Source organism: Zootoca vivipara, chromosome 4 (genome assembly GCF_963506605.1).
Source record: "Zootoca vivipara chromosome 4, rZooViv1.1, whole genome shotgun sequence".
NCBI classification, from domain to species: Eukaryota; Metazoa; Chordata; class Lepidosauria; order Squamata; family Lacertidae; genus Zootoca; species Zootoca vivipara.
The window spans coordinates 63880345-63893623 of NC_083279.1; positions in this window are offsets into that span (position 1 = coordinate 63880345).

Here is a 13279-nt window from a genome sequence, read left to right on the forward strand (position 1 = left end):
TGTCACATTACAATTTCATTATGCTACCCGATTTTTATATATTGTAATGGATGCATTGTAATTGCATTTTATAGCCTAAACCATTGTTAGAAATCCTCTTATAAATAAATAAATAAAAATAATGTCATATCCAGAGATAACTGAATTCTTAATTATAACTAGTGTGCGGGGCGATTGTTATTCTGTTATGTGTTTTGGGGGCCTGTAATCTTGAGATAAAGAGTGGTATATAAATTAGTTTTTTTAAAAAATCTGAAACACCAGCTTTAAATAAATATAAATACTGTTTTATTAATATTTTGACAAATTAATAAAATCATATAAGACCCAGCTATTTACAGATTCTTTTTTAAGTCCAGAAAACCAAAGCATGCCAACTATTTTGTTGCTCCATATATATATATATATATATATATATATATATATATATATATATATATTCTGCATAGGACTTTCTTTTAAAAATGTATGTGTATTTAATTAGTATTCTAAAATTTCATTTATTGGCTGTTTTCTGACTCTGATATTTGCCTGGGGTGCTTATGCATCTTAAATAGTGGAGCAGTGTTGTTGTTTCTAATTCCTCTTTTATAGCAAAGTTAAAGTTGACATAATTATTATATCTGCTGTTGTTGGAGTCATTCTTCTTGACATCCATGTGCCCTGCTGGCATTTTTACAGCAATCCAATTTTCTACATTTGTTCCAGCAACACACGTACACATGACATTTTCAAAGGAAGTGAGTCAAAAATTAAATAAAAAAGTTGTGAGACTGAAGTTTTAATCATGACTCTTCTGCCATTCATAGGGCAAGAGACAACAATGGCTGATTGACAGTGAGTTCTCTAATGACACTATGGTGAATCAAAGCTGTGCTGGCTCTAAATGGTCCTGAAATAGAAAAGCTTGGATTTCGGGGGATTTGGTGTGTGATTGAGGAGGAAAGAATGTGGGAAGCCTTATGGTAATCTTCTTTAATTAAAAGATCAGACAGTATGGGGGCTGGGTTCAGGTCATGGATTCCATACTGCAGCTGCATAACCCGCTTACATTTTGTTACAGTAGATTCTCAATGGAGAAATTGTGCAGCAGTGTTGCTAATAATACAGACTCAGATAACTCTGGATAAGCACCGCTAAGGGACAGCAGACCTCATTAGCATTATCTCACCGCTGCTCTAAAGTCCTGTGTAGATGACCCAGTGACACAAGATGGTAAATTACACGGTATAATCTTATCAAATTCCTGGAGATTCTGAATCTTGATGTCAAAGGTAAATATCTCACTGGATTAAAGTCTCCTTTAAATATGAGCTGTCTCTGTGTTATGGTTTTCCCAGAAGTCTCAAAGTCAATTAACTGATCTCTGTGAATTCATTGGAAATGCTAGCTATTTTTTAATATAAAATAAATAAATAAATAACATTGTTTTCGAGGACGGAAAGGGAGTAAGCAATTACTGTAGAAAGAAGTAATCTGCCAAATGTTGTTTTATATTTGGTCTGGGTGATTTCATTTGTATACTCTATGCCTCCTGTCTTCCTTCTACTGTATCAACTGTGCTCTTTGGGAGGTGGGTGAATTTTGTCAACTTATGGTGAGTACTGTGTCTCATCCAATTGTTAACGTACTTGCCCCTACTAGTCTGCAGTGCAAAGCATCCTAATAGGCAGTGCCGGATTAAACCCTAGATAGTCAAAATATCGGGGGGACTCCTCACAAATTATCTCCTAATCCCTTTTTTGTAATTTTCTTTCAAGATCAAATCAATATTGTTGCAGGGCCCCTAAAAGACGTGGGGCTCATAGGCTAGTGCCTTCTCTGCCTATTTGGTAATACAGCACTACTAATAGGCCAGAAGCGGCTTTGTCATGCTGGCCACATGACCTGGAAGCTGTACGCCGGCTCCCTTGGCCAACGACCCCAGAGTCGGTCACGACTGGACCTAATGGTCAGGGGTCCCTTTACCTTTTAATAGGCATTATTTCACTGCTTTTTCCACATCTCACAAATTTATCTGCCCGTTTTACTTTGATGTTGAACAAAGGACCAGCTTCCATTTCAAAAGCATGCTTGAGACTTTGGGTGAAATTTAAGCAAAGTGTTTCCACAGAGTTCTATGTATACCTAAAAGCTTGTATATGCAACAGAGCTTACGAGACTACTGAATTTTGAGTGCACGTCCAAAAATGATGCATGTTGTCTTAAATGAACTGTCAGTAAGTGATCAAATACCAAATAAGCCAATAATTTTGAAACGAGGCTACAAAGCTAATAGCTTGTAAACAAGAAGTTCATTCAATTCTGATCACCTCACCTCAGAAAGGATATTGTACAGTTCGAACAGGCTCAAAAAAGTTCAAGCCAAAGTGAGCAACACCACTATGAGGAAGGCTGCAACACTTGGGACTTTTTCCATTTAGAGAAAAGGCAAGTAAGAGAAGTCACGACAGAAGTTCATAAAATTATGCATGGCATAATCACGGGTGCCTATTGAAGCTGAGTGTTGGGAGATTCAGGACAGGAAAAAGAAAGGACTTATTCACAAAGACCACAGTTAAACTATGGAATTTGCTCCTACAGGAGGCAGGGATGGCCACCAACCTGGATGGCTTTAAAAGATGTTTATACAAATTTATAAAACTAAAAACCATGTTCTGCCTCCATGGTTGGATGCAGTATGCTTTTGAATACCAGTTGCTGGAAACTGCAGGATGGGAAAGTGCCTTGCTGGATCAGGCCAGGGGTCTATCTAGTCCAACAACCTATTCTCATAGTGACCAACTAAAGGTAAAAAGGTAAAGGACCCCTGGACAGTTGAGTCCATTCAAAGGTGACTATGGGGTGTGACACTCATCTTGCTATCAGGATGAGGGAGCCGGCATTTGTCCACAGACAGCTTTCTGGGTCATATGATCAGCATGACTAAACTGCTTCTGGGGCAACAGAACACTGTGATGTAAGCCAGAGCACATGGAGACATTGTTTAGCATCCCACCACCTATTTACTTGCACTGGTGGCCCGCTTTTACTCTCACAAGATTGAATGTATTGCCCTTGGCTGTACTTGAGGGACGATTCCACACGAAAAATGCTTATGTTCCTGTGGAGATGGCAGTACCGAATTGGTAGTGCATGCCCTTCTGGCTTGCACTCTTTATAACAACTTGAGGAATGAGGTTATCACCCCTCTTTTATTATCCATTCTGGGTCGCCCAACCACTGCCACAGTGTCCTTTTTCTTAGCAGATCAAGATGACAGCAAAGGTTGGAAGGTTTTTAGCTGGGACAATTAGAATAAGATCTAGTATTTGACTATTGTTCAAAACCCTAAAATGTATTTTATATAATTGACTTTTTATTTCTATTCTTTGTATATCGTATTGTTTTATTGCTATGGCTGATGGCTGATGCAAATAAAGATTCATTCATTCAGACTTGCACTGGCGTGCTTTCAAACTGCTAGGTTGGCAGGAGCTGGGACAGAGCAACGGGAGCTCACCCCTTTTGATCGGCAAGCCCAAGAGGCTCAGTGGTTTAGACCACAGTGTCTGTGGGAAGCATGCAAGCAGGACCTGAACACAATAACAATGTCCCCTGCTGCCATTTCCAGTAACTGGTATTCAGAAGCATACTACCTCTGACAGGGGAGGTACAACATAGTTATCAGGGTTAGTAGCCTTGGGGCAGGTAAGATCAAGAAATAATGACCTGTCCAAGACCACCTACTATATGACTTTCAGAAGACATCTGAAGGCAGCCCTGTATCGGGAAATTTTATATGTTTGATGCTTCATTTTTAATACTCTGTTGGAAGCTGCCAGTCACTGTGGCAACACAATCAGATGGGTGGGGTATAAGTAATACATTGTTGTTGTTGTTGTTGTTGTTGTTGTTGTTGTTGTTGAGTCATTTAGTCGTGTCTGACTCTTCGTGACCCCATGGACCAGAGCACGCCAGGCACTCCTGTCTTCCACTGCCTCCCGCAGTTTGGTCAGACTCATGTTCGTAGCTTCAAGAACACTGTTCAACCATCTCATCCTCTGTCGTCCCCTTCTCCTTGTGCCCTCAATCTTTCCCAACATCAGGGTCTTTTCCAGGGAGTCTTCTCTTCTCATGAGGTGGCCAAAGTATTAGAGCCTCAGCTTATTATTATTATTACCACCATGTGAATTTCACAGATAACCAGGAATTTACATCAGGGTTATTCTCTCAAATAAGTCAGATGCACCACCTACTGCACCATGGAGCATTTTCTGTCTCTAAGTATACAATTTGGTGTTCTCTTACTTGAAAAAAGAAATATGCCATTGAATTTAGCAAGATCTAGTTCTGTGGCAATACCCATAGGTCTATGTCATAGCTCTTGCAAGTAAATCGGTTCTATTTCTCTAGTGGTATGGAAATGGTTTTTGGTGAGATCATTCTAGCAGAAATACTTTGTACTGAGGAACTGAAAAATGAGGAGTGATTACATGATTAAGAGACATTTCTTAAATAAAAAGATCCTGTTGTTTTCCATCCTTTCCTTTGCGTTTTAGTGTTGTGCTTTCATAATCGTTTTCCTTAAGGCATTGCGTGACAAGGAAAGAAATGTTTCTCAGGTCAATCTGTGTCAGCAGAACAGAACTGAACTCTTGTGATGACCAGCACAGAGATAGCTTTTTAAAAAGTCTTTCTTTAAATAAAACTGTCAACAAACAGAACATATTCCTATCCCTCGATACCATGTCCTAAGATTCAGATGTACTATAACAAAAGAGACAGAAATAACAAGGTGGGTTATCCTCAGATTACTGAGTGTGTAAATCCTACCACAGTTGATATACACCAGGGCAAATTTTTGCCTGGGGATAATTTAGCCAAAATGAAATTGATTTTCTTTTTCTTTTTGGAAATGTACTGATGATTTGGTTATTCCTGCCTAAAGTAAGCCCTGCAGCTTTACCTACATCTCTTGTGCCAGAAACCAGAGGGAAAGTTTCTTCTCTGACTTTGCTTCTGTACAATCAATACTTCCCACAAAACAGTTCTTTGCGATGTTTTCTTTGCAGGTAAAAACAAGGAAAGGAAACCTTAAGGCAGTGAGGATACACCAAAAGGCAGTGAACAGCAGTTTAAAACGTGGGCAGTTTTGAGGTAAGTCAATTACAGGTCTAACATTTCAACGGGCACAATACAATAATAGTACTCCCCCTTTTGTAGAAGTGGGAAAAGTTCAACTTGGACATCCTGTTTAAAGAAAGGTAACACAATTATATTAACAGAACTTAGAATGCATAGGAGTTTCAATATTTTATTTGGAGGTGCAACCAAATTTCACCAGAACTGAAATGTTGAGGGAAATATATAAATGCTTGTTCAGGAGATGAGGCACGTCTAGAGCAGTGTTTCTCAACCTTTTTTGGGCCAAGGCACACTTGTTCCATGAAAAAAATCACGAGGCACACCACCATTAAAAAAGTTAAAAAATTTAACTCTGTGCTGCCCTATATTGACTATACAGTGGTACCTCGGTTTATGAACACAATTGGTTCCAGAAGTCTGTTCATAAACCGAAGCGTTCATAAACCAAAGCGAGCTTTCCCATTGAAAGTAATGGAAAGTGGATTAATCCGTTCCAGACTATTTTTTGTTCTTATGTCCACTGATGGTAGTCATTGTTTGGAGGGGGGGGTAGGCTTTTATCCATTTTGGGAGTCAAACAGCCGCAGCCATGGAAGCGCTCCCATGGGTCCACGAAGGCCCGGCCTCCGGGGGGCATCGGAGCGAAGGCCCGGCTCCGGTGGCGCCCACGTTGGTGGCGCTGGGATTAGGGCCAGGCTGCTGGGAGAGAGAAGAGAGGGACGCGGTCAGGAGCCCCGGAGCACCTGGCTCAAACCCCTTCCTTTCCCCCATGAGCGGGGACAGCGCTACCTCCCCGCTGAGCAGGCTCGGGGTTTCCCGCCTTCCTCCACCGCCTCGAGAGACAGGCGCTGCTTCAGCCACCCCTCCGCTGTGCGCAGAGGGGCCGACACCGTCGGTGTGGCCATGGCACTGCCGAGACCCAGGTCCGGGTGGAGGAAGGCCACCGACGGACCCCGCACCTGAGCACCGTCATCTCAGAGCGACGGTTGAGGGTCGCCACCCCTCCACCGTGCGCAGAGGGGCCGGCACCGGCGGCACGGCCATGGCGGGAGGTGAGGGCGCTCAGGTGCGGGGTCCGTCGGTGGCCTTCCTCCACCCGGACCTGGGTCTCGGCAGTGCAGTGCCATGGCCACGCCGACGGTGTCGGCCCCTCTGCGCACAAAGGAGGGGTGGCCGAAGCAGCGCCTGTCTCTCGGTGCGGTGGAGGAAGGCGGGAAACCCCGAGCCTGCTCGGCGGGGAGGTAGCGCTGTCCCTGCTCGTGGGGAAAAGGAAGGGGTTTGAGCCAGGCGCCGTGCAGGGCAGGTGCATGCTAGGAGTTCTTCCTCAGGCGCTGGTAGCGAGGCTCCCTCTCTCGTCGCCTGAGGAGGAGGAGGGAGGAACCATAGAGATAAAAGAGAGAGCGGAGAGTGGTGGTGGTGCGGGCGGGGCAGGCAGGCGGGTTATGACAGGAATCGCCGCCATCTTGTGAAGGGCGCGCTGAAACGCTGCCATGCTGAGAAGGTTCTCCGCACATAGGTACGGTAGTTCTCCTCTCTGTGACAATGCAAATCGCCCTTCTTGTCGCCGCATGTTGCGGCACACCAGCCAGCGTCTCGCGGCACAGTAGTGTGCCGCGGAACAGCGGTTGAGAAACGCTGGTCTAGAGGAATCTGGAATAGTGAAATGTGCAGTGGTTATCTGGAACCCATTACAAATCAGTTATAGATTGGGTGACAAAGAAGATGTGGGTGCCTGCAACATTAAAAAAGAAAAGTGCTTTTGAAGGTCATTTTCAAGGTCACACATCACTGCATGCCATGGGATAGGTTGCTTTTGCAAAAGATTCTCTACTCAGACATGAACAGATCTTAACAGACAATACACTGAAAATAAGTCTAGGAGCCACATACAGTATCTAACACAGTAAGCCTGCAACTTACACAGGGGTTATGTTCTGGGGTTTGCGCCTAAAGCCTAAATCAGACTTCCTCAACCTCGGCCCTCCAGATGTTTTTGGCCTACAATGCCCATAATCCCTAGCTGTGGTCAGGGATGATGGGAATTGTAGTCTCAAAATTTATGGAGGGCCGAGGTTGAGGAAGCCTGGCCTAAATCATGTATAGTCAAAAACACATTGGGTTCACTGGTGGGTGGGATTGCCAAAATAATTTTTCCTGGAACCCTGCAACCTTTCTGCTCCCTTTTATTTATTCTTATTTTGCCACGCATGTAAAGCTGAATATGCACACGTTAAAAGTGTGTAAATGTTGGTAGTGGCGCCCACCCTGTGGAACGCCCTTCCATCGGAGGTCAAGGAGATAAACAACTACCTGACAATTAGAAAACACCTAAAGGCACCCCTGTTTAGGGAAGTTTTTAATCTGTGATATTTTAATGTATTTTTAATCTTTGTTGGAAGCCGCTCAGAGTGGCTGGGGAAACCCAGCCAGATGGGCGGGGTAATAATAATAATAATAATAATAATAATAATAATAATAATAAGTTGTGGGCTTACTTATATAAGAGAAGTTGCTCAATTGTAACTTATTAAAACCATGGAGAGACCTAGTCTGAATAGAGGCATTGGATTCTTATCTCATTATACATGATAATGAGATTATACTTTGGATTATACATTGAATCCATTATACATTGGATTCTTATCTCATTATACATGGTGGCTATTTTTAGCCATCTCACCCCTTGCTTTTTCCTGTAAGACGAATGCAGTCATTAACAGTCAACAACAGGTATACTACACCTATCAGCCAATCACCCATTCCCACCACCCTTCTGAGTAATACCCCTCACTATATATAAGGGTCTGGTGACTTCTGTTTCAGTGTATCTGAAGAAGTGTGCATGCACACAAAAGCTCATACCAATGACAAACATAGTTGGTTTCTAAGGTGCTACTAGAAGGAATGTTTTTATTTTGTTTCGACTACGTCAGACCAACACGGCTACCTACCTATACTTATATAAGAACATTGAAAGTCTATACTTCCCAGGCCATGACTCTGGTCTAATGACAACTTTTGCCCAGAAATACCTCGCTTGGTCTAGATTTTGCTTTGTACAAAGGAAAAAAATGTATGCCCCCCCCCATGTACCTCTTGATGTGGTTCACTGGGAGATGGGGGACCCAGGAACCATCCAGCTGGATGGATCTGTTTCCCCACCTCTGTTTTATAGATTTCTTATTATTACTATTGATTCTAAACAGATTTATTGCAGACTACTGGCATTTAGCTACACAGCCTAAGCCTGGAAAGCAAGTATCAGTTTCTGCAGTGGAATATAATTATGCCTTCACATTAAGAACATTCATATCTTGCTTCCAAGAAAGTGTGCCTTCAATATCCATATCTGGCTTCCAAGAAAGTGTGCTTAGGATCAAAGTGCTTGGGAGTGTCAGTCAATATTGCATTGTAGGAAATAAATTAAGAGACAATAATTTGTACAAGTTCCTGTACATTTAAAGCAGAACATATGATTAAATTGAAAACAGACAGAAGTGCCAGACTCTAATGGTTTATTGAACTAGAACAGTTTATTTTTTTAAAAAAAAAACTGAACTCTAATTCTATATATTTCCTTCATGTTTATAAGGATTTTGAAAAGAGATATTTTCTCAAGGTATTTTAGAGATAGACAAAATCACTAAAGAATTCTGTAAGGAACCCCAATTGGATTTTGGTACCACATATTCATGGAACATTTGAGGTTGTATCCAGCTAGGTTACTCAGAGCAGACCTACTGAAATGGATGGATTTAAGTTATGTCCATTTATTTCTACGACTATAGTTGGATATGTCCCCTGTATTCTGCTCTTGCTGATGTCTCTCCTTGACACTAGTAGTGGAAGCCATGAGGCATCTATGCAGAGACTCTTGAGTTGGTAAACAATAATAAATGTCAAATGTCAAGCAATTTCTCTTGAACAGGCACCAGTAGAGTTGGCTCTATATAATATATTTTTATATGGACCAAATTTGGTCCATATAAAATTATAGCAGTGAAGGTAGGTAGACCCTGTTAATTCAGGGATCTGATCAAGGCTAGAACATACCATCATGGCCAAAGCACCAACACTATCTGGCTCTTTAAATCAAGGTTCGGATTGGCTCAGTAGCAATCCATTGGAACAAAGAGTAAGCACATACTCTCCAACATGCCACAGAGGAAAACTGGGACATTTGTCTTTTGGGACCCTGCTCCCGAACGAGTCATGTGACTCTCATGAGAGCATGGTCCCCTAAAATGTGCGTCTTTTGGGGCCATGCTCTTGTGGGAGTCCAAACGGGACATCTCAGGATCTAATCAGAAGCGGGGATGGCTTCTGTAACCCCTGGATGTGCCAGTTTTATGGTAAGCATGTACGGAAGCATAACCAGTGAAATCACAGATTCAGGATTATAAACAAATTGAGTCAAATAGTTTGGGGAACCCGGCCAGATGGGCGGGGTATAAATAATAAATTATTATTATTATTATTATTATTAGTTTTTTTGGTGTCTAAAGTTCATAGATGTCAATTGAAGGCAGTAGACCAGATCCCAGTGCCCTGTAAAGCATTGTAAGCAGCAATAAAAGAATAAGAAAAATAAAAGACACCCTTCCCCCCCAGAAAACCTCAGAATGAACCAACAGCTGTCACAAAATGGCTCTCTACGCACGTTTTAAATTGATCAGAAAATGCCTCAGGTAGCCGGATATTTTAATCTATGCCTTTACTTTACATGAGCAAACCCAAATAAGACATAAGCTATGAATTACTGTAACTGATCTGGGAGGAAGAATGGACCCCTGTTTTATCAGCAGTTGTCCATTCAGGCCACTGGGAAACACTACAGCAGGGGTCCCCAAACTAAGGCTTGGGCGCCGGATGCAGCCCAATCGCCTTCTAAATCCGGCCCCCGGACTGTCAGGAATCAGCATGTTTTTACATGAATAGAATGTGTCCTTTTATTTAAAATGCATCTCTGGGTTATTTGTGGGGTATAGGAATTCATTCATCCCCCCAAAAAAATATAGTCCGCCCCCCCACAAGGTCTGAGGTACAGTGGGCCGGTCCCCTGCTGAAAAAGTTTGCTGACCCCTGCACTACAGCACTGGTTGCCAAAGCAATGTGAAGGTTTCACTTTTATTTTGGCTTCATGGCTGTTTTCTACCTTCCAGGGGTCAGCAACCTTTTTCAGCTATGGGCCATTCCACCATCCCTCAGACCATTCTACTCATGTAAAAACACCAGGCAGGCCCCACAAATAACCCAGAGATGCATTTTAAATGAAAGGACACATTCTACTCATGTAAAAACAGCTGATTCCCGTACCGTCCACGGGCCAGATTGAGAAGGCGATTGGGTCGCATCCGGCCCATGGGCCTTAGAGAAGATATCTTTATTGTCATTGTCCCCTTGCGGGAACAACGGAATTACTCAATTAGTTGCCTACCCCAATCTAAATTACTATTAGGTTGCCTACCCCAATCTAAACCCATGCAAGGTCTTCCATGGAAGGCAGCAATAGTTAATGGAAAATTCCAAACAACTTACAAATGACACAATAATCCATTCTGATGTGTCATGGCTGCTCTACCGTGTGCTCATGGTAGTTGCTGGTTCTGCAGGCCTAGTCGGGTACACATTATTAACAAATCCTATTGGCATCCTTTGGCTCCATGTCATGCATCTTCAAAAGATTGCTGTAACTTACAAAAACAGTGAGATTGAAACAAACACACATTTAACAATTGCCCCTGTTGCTACTGTAACTAATGCTATTCTTGACAACAGGGACCCTCCAAAATAAATAAATCTTGGCCCACTTGTAAATCGAGCCATATATTTGAGGAATGAGGGTGAAAGCATGCCTGCTAAATCTGATTGCTGATTCTGCATCATTTAATTTATCTTCCTTTTACCTTTCACAGTCATAAGTTTTGCTTATTTTGGCATTGCAGTAAAGGTATTTTTTTCAGTTAAAAATATGCAGTGAATGCCCCTACCGTGAATAATGTGAATGCAGAGTTAGCCGAAGGGTATGTGTTTGGAGCTAGATAACACCCATCAGCTAATCCACTCTAGGAGACCAGAACTGGTAGAGAAGAGAGGATAGTTATCTGGGATGCAGGAAAACAGGGCCACTTTGAGGCCATGTGGATTATTAGTTGGAAGGTAGGAGGGCAGGGAATCCTGATGGGTCTGGTTTAGGGTGTTCTTTATATTGCTACAGAGAGAGCCAGAAACCTTCCAACTCAGCCTAGCTAATAGGGCATATCTGCCATAGGGAAATTATTATGCTATTACTTCAGAACCTCCTTGTGGTTCCTTTCCATTTCAAAGCTTCCAGTCAGATTGGCATGCCAGTTTTCTAATCTGAATTTTGAGCATGTCCATGTACTAGTTTCTCCCTGCCTTTTGGGATTCTTTTTGTAAGCACACATCCCTTTAAAGTCGACTAATTTGCCCAGTAAATCATCAGCATGACGGGCTGCAGCAGACATTGCTGCATGTCTCAAATGCTTGGCCATTTTAATTCAGTAACTAGCCTGGGTCAATGACGATACAAAAATAAATATACTGTGAAAACAAAATGGTTTTAGTATATTAAGTCTTAAATGCCTTTAGGGTTTTACATGCTTTTCTAAATTGAAATTTCATACACAGAAGGTACCTCCAACATCATGGTGGTTCCTAATCCCATGCTTTTGCGATAATTTCCTTTCTAGGGAAGGAGTGAGAAAAATAAACGTAATTGCTTAAACTCTGAAAAATGCTTTTCTTTGAACTCAATGAAGCTCAAAGATGAATAGTGTAGTACGAAAGGGAATTCAGCTCTATTTATGTCTGCTTGTACTGTGAAATTGGTTGTTTGTGATCTCTAAAGACCTGTTTTCTTTTCAGCATACTACCCTGTAGCTTAAGCCAAACAGGAAGTCCAGGCTGGAAGAAAATTACATCTTTGGGACATGGTATTTCTATACTTTAATAAAAGTACCTGTGCTTGTTTTACAAACTTTGGGGTCTTCTGCACTGCACTGTGATTAAAAGCCACTGAAATGTGACCCACAGACCAGCAGCAACAGTCTTATACAGACTGGTGGGATGAGCAATTCAGGATGGAAAAAATGACATATTACAAACAGTACAGAGCTGACAACAAAAGATGAGAAGGTTATCCCCATATTGAGGGAGCCTCTCTCCATAACATTCTGTTCAAAACATTCTGTATCTTGACTTCATTAAAATGTGAGATTGCTCACCCCTGACCAGTGAATGGCATGGAGAGCAGGGGTAGATAATGATGTCTCTGGACCTATGAAGGCAGGGACATATTCAATACAGGCTTGCTGCATTTTGTAATATGTAGTTCCACACTAACACAGTTGTTGAAAAAAGAAGAGTGGGGGAATAAAATGCAGAGTGTGAAGAGGGCTGCTGAATGTGTGAAGAATCTCCCTTAAATCTCAAATTAGGTTGGAAGTGAAGTCTGTGGGGGTGGGAATCTTCGGGACATGTGTCCCTTTAATGCCTGAAGTGTTTCCAGATATCAGGTGCAATATTGTTATTGTTGCAAATATTATTCTCACTATTATATTTATTAGTTGCTTTTTCAAAAACAAAAAATAAAGAATAACTTAAAACTCTAAAAACAGATATGAAAACAACCTAAAGTATAATAATATGCAGAAAGGAGCAAATCCACCTCAACACCTGATTGTTTTTTCATCAGAGATAATCACGGACTGCAAGGGGCCATTGGTCTCAAACCAGCAAAAACGAGCATGTCCACTTCCCACATAACTGAGGCAGCTGCCAGAAGATGGAGCTGCAGATACATGAAGCCAGTCCCATGCTGTTCTTGTGCTTCACTGAGTCTAGCTTGTTGGCTCTGGGCACTGCAGACATCTTAAGCATATTGCCTCCCATGTGCAAATTGAGCCCTGCTAACTGAGCAGTTTGCCAGGTGACACTGGGAATCAATGAAACACCACTTAGCAGTTTAAAGCCCGAGACCCTACTTGTGTTGTCTGAGACACTTGTCTTTCCTATGAACAGCAAATGGCTACCCAGCTATCTAACATCTCTTCCTCACTGAAGACTTCTGTTCAGGTATTCTTCAATTCCTTATCCAGATTGCTTTCCTGGCTACAACACATTGGCCAAG